General features: G+C 36.3%; 1 protein-coding gene across 1 annotated transcript in view; it reads left to right on the forward strand.

Moving 5' to 3' along the window:
• Positions 1–14,940, forward strand: part of PACRG (parkin coregulated) — a 245,266-nt gene that overhangs the window by 88,785 nt on the left and 141,541 nt on the right. The window lies entirely within an intron of this gene.

Raw genomic sequence — 14,940 nt, forward strand, 5'->3', positions numbered from 1 at the left:
TACCTTATTTTTAGCTGGAAACTTTACAGGACATATTTATGATTCCTTGGATTTTATTATTAATTTTATATTCATACTTTTATATTGAACTAAAGTAAGACATATGTGTCACCTATCATGTCAAATCAGTTGACAGAAACGATACTGCCATGTAAAAGCACACAGGCGTGGCTTAATTAACCTTTTTATGACAATTTTAAAATATTTTTAGTGATTGGCTAGAACTGTCATAAATACTATCTTAGTAATTACTACTATATAGTTTAGAAGCTAAAGTAATACATCACAGTCAAAACCAGAACTATATATCACTTTGCTAAGAACATTTTAATGAATTAATTTTAAATCACAAAACTGTTTTTACACTTAATTTCATATTGGGGGGGTGGGGGTGAGGGTGTTTCCATGCTTCTCAATACCTCTCAATACCTCTTCCTGAAAATTCTGAGAAAATCCTGCCATGTGAGTTAACTTTTTAAATGGAAACTGATCTCGTTGACTGACGAGTTAGAAGAAGAAAGCAGAGCTATAGTCGGAAAATGCTTTTGAATTGTACTTTAAAAATAGTAATAATAATAGTGGTCATAACATAGACCATTCTAAGAGAAGGCTTAAAGAGAGACACATTAAAATCATATGTCTATATAATTCATTTTAAAATGTGTGTTGTTTAATGAAAACCCAGGAAGCCAGAATGGTTTTAATGAGATTTAACAGTTAAGGAATATATATCTGACAGGAGAAAGTTTTTTTAAAAAGTAGTGGGCTGTGAAAATGAGTAGCTGGAGGAAGCTGGCACTGCCTTTTATTCATGATACACAAAGCCATTTACTACCTTTAGAAACCTATAAAGTAGCAATGCAAAGAGATCTCCTGAAATGAGAATATGCATTGTAGGGATGCTTCTAATGCCTTTCTGTGATAAATACAGCTGTGTAAAACAAGACTTTTTTCATATTGCAATGAATGTACATGTAATGAATGACATGTAATAGTTCAGTACCAAGTGAGAGTGATTTTAGTGGCATATCTAAATTTTTCTCTTCAATGATGTTGCATTGTTTTTTAAAAAATCTTACTGTTCTTACAAAACAGGTTATATTTATCTTAAAGTATGGGTATTCTTAAAACAGTTGCCAATCATACTTCTGCCTCTGAAATACTTCTGACAAGCTTTCTTCTGGAAATGAAAAAACTCCATGTATGAAATGTTACTGTTAATGTATATTGCAGTCAATTCAGTATTCTAATATAAATAATTTCTCCATTATTTTGTCCCTCATTTCTTCTTCAGTAACTTTCCTTCATTTTGCAATTAGTTTCTGTGCACGGTAATGAAGTGATGCTTGTGTTTTCTGTTAGGGAGAGACGTAAATAAGTTTCCCTGGTAGTCTGTTTCTACATTCACATTTTGGTATATTATATCTTTAAAGTTCCTTTGAGATGTAAATAGATGTCATTTGCCTAGTTTCAGGGGTAATACCTGTTTTATTTCTACTACTAAATTACATGGAAAAAGAATTGACCTCTTTTTAATTTTTCATATTCAGTTCATATACTTGACTGACAATTATGCCTGTCACTTCAAAATGAATTTCAGAACTGTTACTGGAGTTGGTAAAAATCCTCCCATTCATTTTAATAAGCACAATCCCAGCCCTTAATGTGAACAAAATAATTACACTTGATTTCAGTGAATATTAAAAGTGTAGATTCATTGTTACCCAAAGTAGATTTTGAATTCCAATAATCATATTTTTTTTTTTTTTTTAACTCAGAGCCCATTAAAATTTTGTTTCTTAATATTCATAAGAACAAGATGCTGTTGTACTCATTTAAAGGTCTGTTTGTCTCATTACTATGAGTGACTGGGATGAGACATTTAGGGAGAGTGTCATCAGCAGAGTATCCTCCCCAGTATATCCTCCCAGTTTCCAACTATCAGTGGCTTAGCAGCTTTCTAACTGGGATGTTGTATTCAAGTTTTTGCATTTAGGAAGACTGGATGGACCTTTACTAATCCTTTTAAATGTATTCATTAATTGGTCTCCACAGTATACTTTGTCAATAAATTCTGCAGTTTCATTGTGCATTGTATGAAAAAAAATGCTTCCTTTGATCTTAAATTTATGCCTGATTGTTTATTTTTCACTTGTACTGTGAAAAAAAGCTGAAGTATTGTTATTGATTCACTCCACCTATACTCTTCATGATTTCTTATGTATCCTGCTCAGTCATCAGTTTTTCTAAACAGAACAATTCTAGTCTACTTAGGTCTTTCCACTATGAAAAAATATTCTGAAGTGTTGATAATCCATGCTGCCCTTCTCTTTATCTTAACTTCTTTGACACACTCTTTAAAGTCATATGACTACAAAATTTTGTGACGGCCAAACATCATGGATTTGCAGTCTGACACAATGAAGTTTTATGACCAGTACTTAATGTTTAGTAATAATTGCAACCATTTTATTTGCCTTTCTGACTGCTGCCAAACATTGTGCCTCCATTTTCAGGTAACTGTCTGCAGGGACTTCAAGATCTCTTTCCTGAGTAGTACACTGGTATAATTAGGATTGTTTGTTTTCCCTCATATGTATTACTCTGCATTTACTGGTAATTAATCTATCATGCTACCATCATTTTCTATTTAGTTTTAAAATATAATGAACAGTATGGACCAGCACATATCCCATTGGAATCTTACTAGTAACTTCTCAACATTTTGGAAACTGACTGATCACTTCTATTCCTTATTACTATGCTTCAACAAGTGACTAGTTTATTAAATGATTTTCCCTGTTATCTTATGACTGTTCATTTTCCATAAGAATCTTGTGGTAGATTTGGGACTCTGTGCACATCTGCAATTTCAGGCACCTAACTTAGCTAAATATCCTTTGGAGGCATCTTCTGTGGACAATGGAGAAAGGAAACTTTCCTGAGGACAAATTCAAGCTATTACCACCTTAGCAAACAGCATGATGCAATAGAAACAGGTCTGTAAAACAGTTGGCAAAGGTAACTCTGCATCCATATTGTATGTGTTAAGGGAGATTTATGTCTGAGCAGCTATGATTGATTTTGTGGATTGAATACCCATCAGCAGTTGGAACAGACTAGGTATGCTCTTGGAGCACATCTTTTGATTTAGCTTTCTCTAAAAGGAATCCAATTCAAGCACTCCAAGACCACCTTATGATATAAGCGAGGATGATCAGATTTGCTTCAAATGAATACTTCTAACTAATGCACTAACATAGACATTTCTCACACAGAATAAGCTACACTCCTATCCAGAATCACCCCCAGAAAGAACCTGTTTCTTTTCACTATCTATAGTGAACTCCAGAGATACTACCCTAGGATCTTGCAGGTATGAATATACCATTTTGCTGAAAGTTTCTAGAAATATAACGACAGAATCATCCTTGTTCATGTACTTGATGGCTGTTGTATGGCTTGGCTGTTATATGGCTTTTGAGATTTCTTTGAATCCTTCCCAATAAATCATATTTATATATGTATACATTAATTTTATGATACATTCTACCAGTTCCCACTGTCATATCTGTCACGTTCTGTTCTCCTGCTACCGGTATCTATTTAAGTGATAGGATGCACCCTGTAGTAGGTGATGCAGAAATTTCGTAGTTGTATTTTCCTTTAAGATAAATTGTTATGAGTAGCTTTGATACAAAAAAAAAATATATGATTAAATGTAGCATTTAAATCTTTAGAGCTTCTGGTATATCTTCTTACAGTTAACGTGTACTTCATTGTATTTGTGTCCTTTAACATGTAACATCAGCTCTCCAACAGCAGGACTCAATTATAATTTGTACCCTGATAATAGCTCTCACTGATTTTCTTCCTTCCTCCACATTTCCAAGGTATCTGTTTTTCAGTCTTGCACTCTTCCAACCCATTACTTTGAAAAGATGCAGGTATTAAGGAGAGACAAAAAAATCCAGTTCATTATTTATAATCTCTACTGCTTCTGAGGAGCTTCGCCTAGCAAAATAAAAAGTAAACAAACAAAACAAAACATTGCTCTATGTTTCTATTCTGCTTTATTTATTTGGATAAAAACGGTTGCTTAATGTATGGAAACTTCATGAGCTTGTGAATAACTTTTATCCCTCCTACTGCATTCTCTATATTGTCCAAAGTTCTGGAGTCATTATCTCTCTTTATTTGTTCATGATTTCAAACATGCCATTACGTACAGAGGAATGTATGATCTCAAGAAAAAAGAAATAACATGGTAGCTTCAGCTTTAATATTAGGACTTGCACCATAATGATGAAACAGATACTGTATTTCTGTAGATGTTAAATAGCATGTCTTCAATGCTTACAAAAAGGTTTAAATAAATAGAATATTATTATTGTGCATTTTTGGTTGGAACATGACTTTTATTATTCCATTATGTCACCACTACAAGGAGATTTAGCAATTAGAAAAATGCATGGAAATTAAAAGTTTTAAAAAGAAAAATCTTTGTCATTTCTGTCCTAAATTCTTGTTAAACTTGGAAGAAGAAAATGGTTCAAAATTTAAATTAGAATTAAACATGCTTAAGAAAATTTAAATTAGAATTAAACACGCTTAAGAAAAAAGTTATGTGTGGTTTCATGTTTGCAAAAACATTTTTTATAACAATTTCTCACTGGGACATTGGCAACCAAGTAGGAGGCAACTCTATTCCAACTCTATTAGAAAGTGTTCTTTTTCTCTTGCAGTGCTGTAATACAGGCCAGGATAAGTGTAGTTTAATAAATAAACTTCCATTACTCATAATGGATTGTTATAAAAATTAGTTGTGCTTTATGATTGGAAGGGACCTCTAAAGGTCATCTGGTCCAAACCCCCATGCAGGAACAACTTGGGTCAGATTGCTCAGGGCTGTGCCCAAGTGATATTTTTTAACATCTCCGAGGATGGAGATTCTGTACTCTCCACGGACGATTTACTCCAATGTTTGACCGTCATCACAGTTTGGGTTTTTTTTCCTTTTATCCAGTTAAAATTTCCTATGTTGTAACTTGTGCCCATTGTCGCTTGTCCTATTGCAGTGCACCTTTGAGAAGATTCTGGCCCTTTCTTGTCTTGCCTTATGTAGCTGAGACAGCAGTAAAATTCCCCTGAACATTGAACAGATGTTCTGTCAGCCTGTCTACATATGTCGTGTGTCTCAGCCCTCTTGACAATCTTGATGGCCTTCCACTAGATATCAATGTCTGTCTTGTATTGGGGATCCCAAAAATGGTCATTCAAGGCATAGTCTCTGAAGTACAGAATAGAGGGGAGGAATTACTTGTTTGTCCTGCTGGCAACACTACATCCTTTGTCACTCATTTCCCTGTCCTGCTGAATGGGCCCACGTTTTCCTGACTTCTCTTTGCTGATAAAATGCTTTTTCAAGCCCTTCTTGTTACCCCTCAGATTTCTCACTAGTTTCAACTCCAGTTGAACTTTGATTTTCCTAACTGCAATATTCATCATGGGTCCTCATCATGGATCTCTATATTTATCATAGGTAGTCCATCTTTGCTTCCATCTACTGTGTACAGTCTTTTGATGTTTGAGCTCAGACAGGAATTTTGCATTCATCTATGCTGTCCTGCCGTGCTTACTTGACTTTGAAGAGGTTGACATGCTTTGAAGGAGTCTTCCAGCTCTTGTGGCCAGCTTTGTCCTGCAGGACAGTTTTCCATTCTGCTGTATTTGTACTAAAATTTTTGATCCATCTGAGATGACATACAGATTCTTTAAAAGTTACACTGGCACATCTCATCGGAAAGAATATACCATCAGTGTAAACTGTCAGCTTGTACAGGAGAAATGTATTCTAGGTAAAATTGTAGTTTGCTGACCTCTAAGCTCTAAAAGATAGTCCATATTTTGAGGAGAAAAATGGAAAATTAAAGAGATATTAACTTTAAAACTATTCAAAATCACACAGACTAATGGGAAGAATATTCTTTTCTTGTAATAGTAGAAGAGAGTCTTGTGAAAATCACGCTTTCTGAAAGCTACTGATAATTCTGACTCTACTGACAGAATGAAAAGATGAGGTACACAGGTTAAAATGTTTGTTGCTAATTAGTACTTTCTGTTAGTGTTAAAATGTAGAAATCCATCTCTGTGTGAATTGTGTTTAACAGATTATAATAAAACTAAAAAACTTAAAACAGGACCATTTCTATCACTGACTGCCAGGCAGCTGAACTCTAATTTAGGAATTTTTAAAATTTTAATTTGCACTCTTTAAATTGTTTTACCGCCACATTGTCATTAATGTATTTTTTAACATTGAGTTTGGTCTTTCATAGTTTTAACTATCAAATCTTTTAAGAATACTGTTTTCTTTTCTTAGTTGTTTTTTGTTTGGTTTTTTTTTTCCCAATAATGGATAGGTCATATTGAGTAGTTGTGTAATATATACACATTTTCATTCCATTCCATTCCATACTGATGGGTACTGTATTTTCAAATGATTGGGATATTCAACTTTTATGCATTTCAGGACTATACTGTAAAGTGCATAGACCCTGAACCTTTTTTTCTTGAGAAGGCACAATTGATAATTGCACATATTCAAAGAAAAATACTGGTCTTCAGCACAAGATGGAATATAACTCATAACTGCTACTAAAGTTCATTCACAAACAATGATTGACTTTTTGTTTGCTTTTTTTCCATGAGACACAGACTCGGTATTAGCTTACCTGAAGCATTGTTTCTTTATCAAATTCCTCATCCATACTGTAGCATTACTTTTGGACCACAACTACTAAGCACTGAAATTGTTATACTGGATCAGAGAAAAGCCAGCCCAGGCCTGTTATGTTCTGGGTTCTGGTTCAGCCAGAACCAATGGAAAATAAGGGGAGCCCAACTGCAAAAATGTAGAATTATCTGAAAATTTCTTCTTGTAGTTGCAGATTGACCAAAACTCTGAAGCACAGTGTATCCAACACTCCTAACTTTCAAAAATACTTTTTAAAGGATTGACTCATGTCTTCTTTGTATTATTGTGTTGTATTATTAAATTCATGATTCAGTATGTTTTCAGTAAGATACTCAAATGATTATTCAGTCATTTGAATCTCCCTTATATTTTTGCAACATTAGTTCCATGCACTAATTATGCATTTTATGAGTAAATATTTACTATTTTATTTTTTTTCATTTCTTAATTTCACTGACTGCCCCACTGTTCATTGCAGCAGGGAGAGCAGAAGCTCCCAATCTACCTTCACTTATACTATTCATTATTTTGTATACTTCTGGTATAATCATTTTTATTTATCACCTTTTTGAAGTAATCAATCACAGTTCTATAATTACTGAGATTTTTTTTCTAAGTCCTTAACCAGTCTCACTATCTCTGAACTCTCTTTAATCCTGAAGTTTCTTTTGAAGGGAAGTGATCATTGCTTCCTACAATATTCCAGACAGGCATTACTTTTTTTTTTTTTTAAATATATATTTCTTCCTATTCTGTGTTTTCTAAACTATAACTTTTTGTTTATTGCTTAGACAGAGCTTCCTAATGAGCATAGTCTCTTTTATTTATTTGTGAATGGTTGATATGTTGCCCTTTTTCTTGAGGTCATTTAGCCAATTTGCTGGAGGTTTGGTGGTTTTCTTTTTTTTCACCTGTATGGCTTGTTTTACATTTAGTAACCCTCATTACATTTCAGGTCATGTATTCATTCAGTTACATCGTTAACGAGCAGGACACAGGTTATTGTTAACATTTTGTCCTGTCCATTTTGTAGAATTTTTGAGGATTTCAGTAGGTGAAGGATGTCACTTTTTCTGTAAATTTTGTGAATTTTGTGAATCTTTACACAATTGGTATCATAATTTTGAGTTTGATGTAACTTTTTATAATGTTTCTAAAGTAACTGTTTTCTTTAGCACCTATTTTTATTCTTAATTTATTGTTATTGATAGAGTCATTATCAAAGCATGTCTAGAATCTTTGTTCTTCTGGGAAAAAAACAGCACATGTTTTAGGGAATTTGGATTTTGAGTTTGTATTTCTGAGAAAGACCTGAAAGATGCCAATAGTAAAACTACAAGTCTGTAATGTCATATTATTCTCAGGTGCTGCATCAAGCAATAAAAACCCGATTTACTAGTTTTTAACCTAGATCTCCTATCTTTCCTGCAGTAATGACTGCAGACCATTTTTTACTGTCTAAATCAGCCCTGTCAGAGAAAAACTCCAATAATATTTTTAAGTCAAAAACCACTGATTTATTTGTGATCAAACAGTCATAAGTGACTGTTTTCTTTCTTATAGTTGCATACTAAATGTGAGTAAGGCACAAAGCTATCTAGGCTGAAGTACCATTTTTATTAAAAAGGTATATTAGATTTGCAGTCACTGCTTTAATAAACTGATAGGACTTTTTTAATTCTGATTACTTGCTATCTAAAAGTATCTATTAAGATGATTGGAGTTTGTGTTTATGTTTATTATATGAAATAGTAAAACTTACCTTATTTGTAAAATATTGGACCAGTAAAATAAAGCACCAGCAATGCCAATATAATTTTGCATATTTTCTTTGAGAGACCAAACTACAGCAATAAACAACAGTGGCATGGAACTTTATGGCTCAAAATAAAAGAAACAAAACCTATTAAGGAGCCCTAAATACATATTTGAAAATTGGTAGACATTTAGGAAAGAAATTACTAGGCACTATTGCTCAGAAGCCCAACTAAATTAGAAGATTAAAATGTATTTTACTGTGAGGAAGAAGTGTCATAAACTTCTGACATGAGAATTCAGTACAAAACAGATTTTATATATAAAAAAGAAATTAAACCTAGATGTCTGTTTTTTCTTAATTCTTTATCCAAATCCGATATACTAACTCAGATTTGTTTGTCTCTTTCTCTTCAGTAATACATGTACTCTCTGTGGATCTTTTTGACACAAAATATTTGGATTGAACTCATGAGTCCCTAAAGATAACTTTCACTGAAATCAGTAAGATTACTGTCTATTTCAGTCTAGACCTTACAGAACAGTGTTTCACTAGGTACACTAAATGGAAGAGTTAGATCATTGAAGTTGTTTGACAGGATATGTGCATTACTTAACATTGTTCAACTATTGAAAGATATAAGAGACTTTCTTGTAAATACATTCACTGAGAAAATGCAGCTATGGTAGGTCAGCAGAATTTGGATCATCTCACTTTTAAAAGGCAAACAAATAAACAAATGAAAAGCACAAAAAGATGTCTCCCGGTTTTGGCTTTTGACTCTAAAGCATTTATCCTTCTCTAAATCTTCATTTTCTATTAAAAATCAGTCATCATGAAATTAAAATGGAACCGCTTGGATTTCACCCAATTAAAGGGTGAAAATTTCTTCCATTTTACATAATTGATATGATGTAACATATGAACAGCCTATTGAACATGCCACTGATATTCCATGAGTTTTCTTAGGGTAACATTAAAAAAAAGTTTGGGTAGGAAAATTTACATGCCATACTTTAATTGTGAAAGCTGGAAAACTCATCTAATTTCTACTTATTTCTAAATTTCTACTTATGCTATTCTGACATAAGTAGAAAAAAAAATGTTGAATGATTTCTGAAAAGAAGAAAAGTATCAAGTGGATTGAAACGCAAGTGAAGGAAATAATTTTAGCAGTAGAGTAATAGGTAACAAAAGGATTGATTAATATACTTGTTTCTTAAGAATGTTTCGAGTGAAGTGCATTAATTAAAGACATGAAGCTGCAACAGAGTTATAGGCCTAGGATTAAGGTTAAAAAAATATAAGGGTTTACAAGGTGAGAAGTGGTGTCACAATGCATATTGGTTTGTATTTTTGCATTCCAGTTTTTCAGTCTTTGAGAAAACTGATGTGATTTGAATGAAGAAAGTAAATGAGGAGAACACTTAGAGAAGAGAGTAGAAAAGTTGTACAGAAAGGAGCAGGGAGAGTAAAAATGGATTAGCAGAAATCAAGTTTGTAGAAAATAGGAGATTTAAAGCATCCTATTGAAAAGCAATGAAGAAAGAGAAAGAGGAAATAGATTCCTGCAAAAGCACACTCAGGAGAAAGGGGCTGAGGATGAAGGTCATCTGGGGTTTTCTAGGTACAGGTATAGGGATGACCTCGGTTCTTAGCCTGTAAATCTTTTATTGTAGCACTTAAGTGGAACAGACATAGGTTTAATACAGAGGAGTGGAAGAAATAAGATAAACTCTTCCTAAATGAGTTATTCTACTCAAGAATTTACTGGTTTTCTCTCAGCCAGTGTAAATGCACATATGTTAGTTATATTCTAATCACTCTATTATGTTATTCATAACATTAGAATGTTCGGTGAAAGAAACTCCATTGAAGTGTTTAGATTAAATCTCATCCAGTTTCTCAAATAATTTTTTTAAATATTTGTTTGAAAATGTAAGAAGGCTTTATTTATCAGAATTTAAGGGTACTGCTTTTATTTTTGAAATAATCTGAAATTGTTGAGAAATGATGAATGACTAGTGAGAAAATTGCCTATTCATCTGAGACATTACCTTTGGCAAAGGAAGAAGACTTACTTTTATATACATTTATATGTATGTGTATAATAAATATGTGTGTGTGCATATGTAAATATAGAAAAATATTTCATTTAATCATTTCCCAATTCAGTATCTAGGCTATGTGTTTTCCCTGTCTCAAAGCATCTTTCATATAAAGTAGAAATACCTCTTGACAGCATCAAAATAAACATCACTGAGAAGTGATTATATAAAAATGTCAACTCCTTATTTGGTAGATCTATTTCTATTGTGGCATTTGAGTCATATCTGGCACTAGTGACAAAAATATTTTTAATTTGGTTACCTAGCTTCAGATACAGCAATGGGGACCTCACAAAGAAAAAAAAGATTGAATAACTTCAGTCAGCATATGTCTTGAAAAGTCTGGATTATTTGGGAGTGGTGATTGATGAGATATGAAAACTGATGAAACTCAGACTCCAGATCACATTTTTTCCACTGGTAAACTTTATAATCTAGGAAACAGAAAAGTAATTACACAAGAAGAATGTGACATTTTTGAGAATACTTTCATATAAATTTCTAAATGATTTTTTGTTTCTTTAACTCTGCTTTCTGGATATAATCTCCAATCTGGATTAAAGTTTCCAATTTATGGGAGCAGATGAAACACATTTTATATCAGAACTAATACAGCAAAGGTCATCAACAACCATGCATCATTAGCCAAATGGTACTTTTGTGTAACAGTTGCAGTATGTTCTCGAGGTTCACAGGATGGACCATAAACTTTGAACATCCTCTGAAAGCAGCCTCATTTGAACACAGTGAGCATGCAGAATCCTGGCATGTAAGGAACAGGAAGTATCAGGTCCTTCTTTTAGAGAAAATGGGTGCTCTGTCAGGTCAGGGAAGAGGCAGAAGCTTGAGCTGGTTGAGTGTAGGACAGCAGTGGGAGGGACTGTTTCAAACATTTTGCAGGTGCTGAGGACTGTTCTGCTTGAGGTCTGCTATAATCTGGCTATTCTGTTATTTTTGTACACAACCTTGCTGTATGTGACTTTCACAATAGATGTAAAAGCTTTGGTGTTAGAGGTTCTTTGCATATGCAGTTTATTTGCATATGGACTGGAGCTGTTCTTCTAGGTGACTGGAAAAGTAAACAGCTGCTACAAAAATACAGAAACTGCCCCATGTGGTATTCTTAAAGGACAGATCTCATTCCATTGAAACTTCATTCAATAATAATTTGCATGTGGATATTTCTTGGTTTGCCTTGGTCTGTGCATTCATCATTAAGAAATAATACTCACAATGTTCTTTGGGAAAGACTATATATTTTTTTCCTACATTGACTGGATGAGTGAACAGTAGATGCAAAACTGGATTTTTGAGTACAACTCAACAACAAGTAGGTTGTACTCAAGCACAGTACTAGTTTATACCTTTGCAGGGATGAAACACTGTTTCTAGTGTATAAACAGCTGGGCATTAGAGTCCTGTAAAGTAGATCAGACCAAAGTTTTGCACTTAGAAGGTGATCCTGAATAATCCAGTTCTCAGAACACTGATCAGCCATAACTCAAATTCAAGGAGTTTATCACCTTTGGAGTCTCAAAGTATTGAGGAAGTACTGAGGAAGAGCTGTAAAAAGGAACAAAAGCATTTCAGACTCTGAACTTGTCAGTAAACTTACTAATTGACTCAAAATGATGTGGAAACATTTCTGAAACAGTATTATAATAAAAAGTAGTACTACCATGACTTAGGAAACATAGTTTACTAATTATCAGCAGTCCAGCACATATTAAACAAATCTTTTAAATACACAGGTGAGTTATTTGGTGTTTTTTTCCAAAGCTGTTATCTTTGTTGTAGAATTTTCCCCTGTAACTATCTGTAAAAATAATACTATAACCTAAAAAGTGTTTTTTGATGGCCATGTAATGAAACATTTCACTGACAGGACATCTCCTACAGATGCTATGTTTACAGAAGCACTATATGATTCCAAAAGCAGGACCAGAAGGAAAATATCTGTTATCACTGTTATGATTGCTTTGAGCACAGGTGTAGTGAAGACAGGGTTGAGTGTCTTTGCATTAAAATCAGGGGTAAGGCCAACAGGGCAGATGTTGTAGTAGGAGTCTACTATAGGCCACCCAACCAGGACAGAGAGATGGATGAGATATTTTATAGGCACTTAGGTGAAATCTCACGATCGCTTGCCCTTGTTCTTGTGGGCAACTTTAATTTCCCAAACATCTGCTGGAAATACAACACAGCAGAACGAGACCAGACCAGGAGATTCCTAGAATGTGTGGGAGACAGCTTCCTGATGCAACTGGTGAGTAAAGTGACCAGAGAAGGTGCCCTGCTGGATCTCCTCTTTGTGAACAGAGAAGGACTGGTGGATGACATGGAGGTTGGAGGTCGACTAGGGCACAGCAATCATGAAATAATAGAGTTCTCTGTTCTCAGAGAGGTCGGGAGAGAGCTAAGTAGGACTGACATCCTGGACTTCAGAAGGGCTGACTTTGTCTTTTTTAGGCACCTACTTGAAAGGATCCCCTGGGAGACTCTCCTGAAGAGTATAGGGGCCCAGGAAGGCTGGGCGCTCTTTAAGAAAGAAGTGTTAATGGCTCAGGAGCAGGCGGTCCCTAGACGCTCTAAGAGAAGCCGATGCCAGAGAAGACCACCCTGGCTGAACAGGGAGCTTTGGCTGCAACTCAGGGAGAAAAGGAGAGTTTACAGCCCTTGGAAGAAGGGGCTAGCCACACACCATGATTACAAAGAGACTGTGAGGCTATGCAGGGTGGAAATCAGAAGGGCTAAAGCCCAACTGGAAATTAATTTGTCCTCTGCAATCAAGGACAACAAGAAAAGTTTCTATAAGTATGTCAGTAGCAAAAGAAAGTCCAGGGAGAGTCTGCATCCCCTGCTAGATGCAGGAAGAAATTTGATAACAAGTGATGAGAAGAAGGCTGAGGTGCTTAATGCCTTCTTTGCCTCAGTCTTTAATAACAAGGTTAGTTGTATTGGTGAAATCCAGCCTCCACAGCCAGAATACAGAGACTGGGAGAACGACCCCCCTGCAATCCAGGAGACAGTCAGTGACCTACTGCATCACACAGACATGGGAATGGATGGGATACACCCCAGTGTGCTGAAGGAGCTGGCTGAGGCGCTCGCCAAGCCGCTTTCCATCATTTACCAGCAGTCCTGGCTGACCAGGGAGGTGCCGACAGATTGGAAATTGGCCAATGTGACACCCATCTATAAGAAGGGTCGGAAGGATGATCCGGTAAATTACAGGCCTGTCAGCTTGACTTCAGTGCCCGGGAAGCTGATGGAGCAGCTCATCCTAAACACCATCATGCAACACATGCAGGACAACCAGATGCTCAGGCCCAGACAGCATGGGTTTATGAAAGGCAGGTCCTCTTTGACAAACCTGATCTCCTTCTATGACAGAGCGACCTGCTTATTGGATGAGGGAAAGGCTGTGGATGTAATTTACCTTGACTTTAGCAAGGCTTTTGACACCATTTCCCACAGCATTCTCCTGGCAAAAATGGCTGCTCGAGGTTTGGACAATCGCACACTTCGCTGGGTAAAAAACTGGCTGGACGACTGGGCCCAAAGAGTTGTGGTGAATGGAGTTAAATCTGGTTGGTGGCCAGTCACGAGTGGTGTCCCCCAGGGTTGGGTTTTGGGGCCACTCCTGTTTAACATCTTTATTGATGATCTAGACGAGGGGATCGAGTGCACCCTCAGTCAGTTTGCAGATGACACCCAGTTGGGTGGGAGTGTTGATCTGCTCGAGGGTAGGGAGGCTCTGCAGAGAGACCTGGACAGGCTGGAGCCACGGGCTGAGGCCAACTGGAGGAGTTTCCATAAGGCCAAATGCCGGGGGCTGCCCTGGGGCCACAACAACCCCCAGCAGCGCTACAGGCTTGGGGAGGAGTGGCTGGAGAGCTGCCAGTCAGAGAGGGACCTGGGGGTGCTGATTGACAGCTGGCTGAACAGGAGCCAGCAGTGTGCCCAGGGGGCCAAGAAGGCCAATGGCATCCTGGCTTGTGTCAGCAATAGCGTGGCCAGCAGGGACAGGGAAGGGATGTTACCCCTGTACTGGGCACTGGTGAGGCTGCCCCTCGATTCCTGTGTTCAGTTTTGGGCCCCTCACTACAAAAAGGACATTGAATGACTCGAGCGTGTCCAGAGAAGGGCAACGGAGCTGGTGCAGGGTCTGGAGCACAGGTCGTACGGGGAGCGGCTGAGGGAACTGGGGGTGTTTAGTCTGGAGAAGAGGAGGCTGAGGGGAGACCTCATCACCCTCTACAGCTCCCTGAAAGGAGGTTGCAGAGAGCTGGGGATGAGTCTCCTTAGCCAAGTAACAA

The sequence above is a fragment of the Athene cunicularia genome (genome assembly GCF_003259725.1).
Source record: "Athene cunicularia isolate RWA chromosome 3 unlocalized genomic scaffold, athCun1 chr3_part1, whole genome shotgun sequence".
NCBI lineage: Eukaryota > Metazoa > Chordata > Aves > Strigiformes > Strigidae > Athene > Athene cunicularia.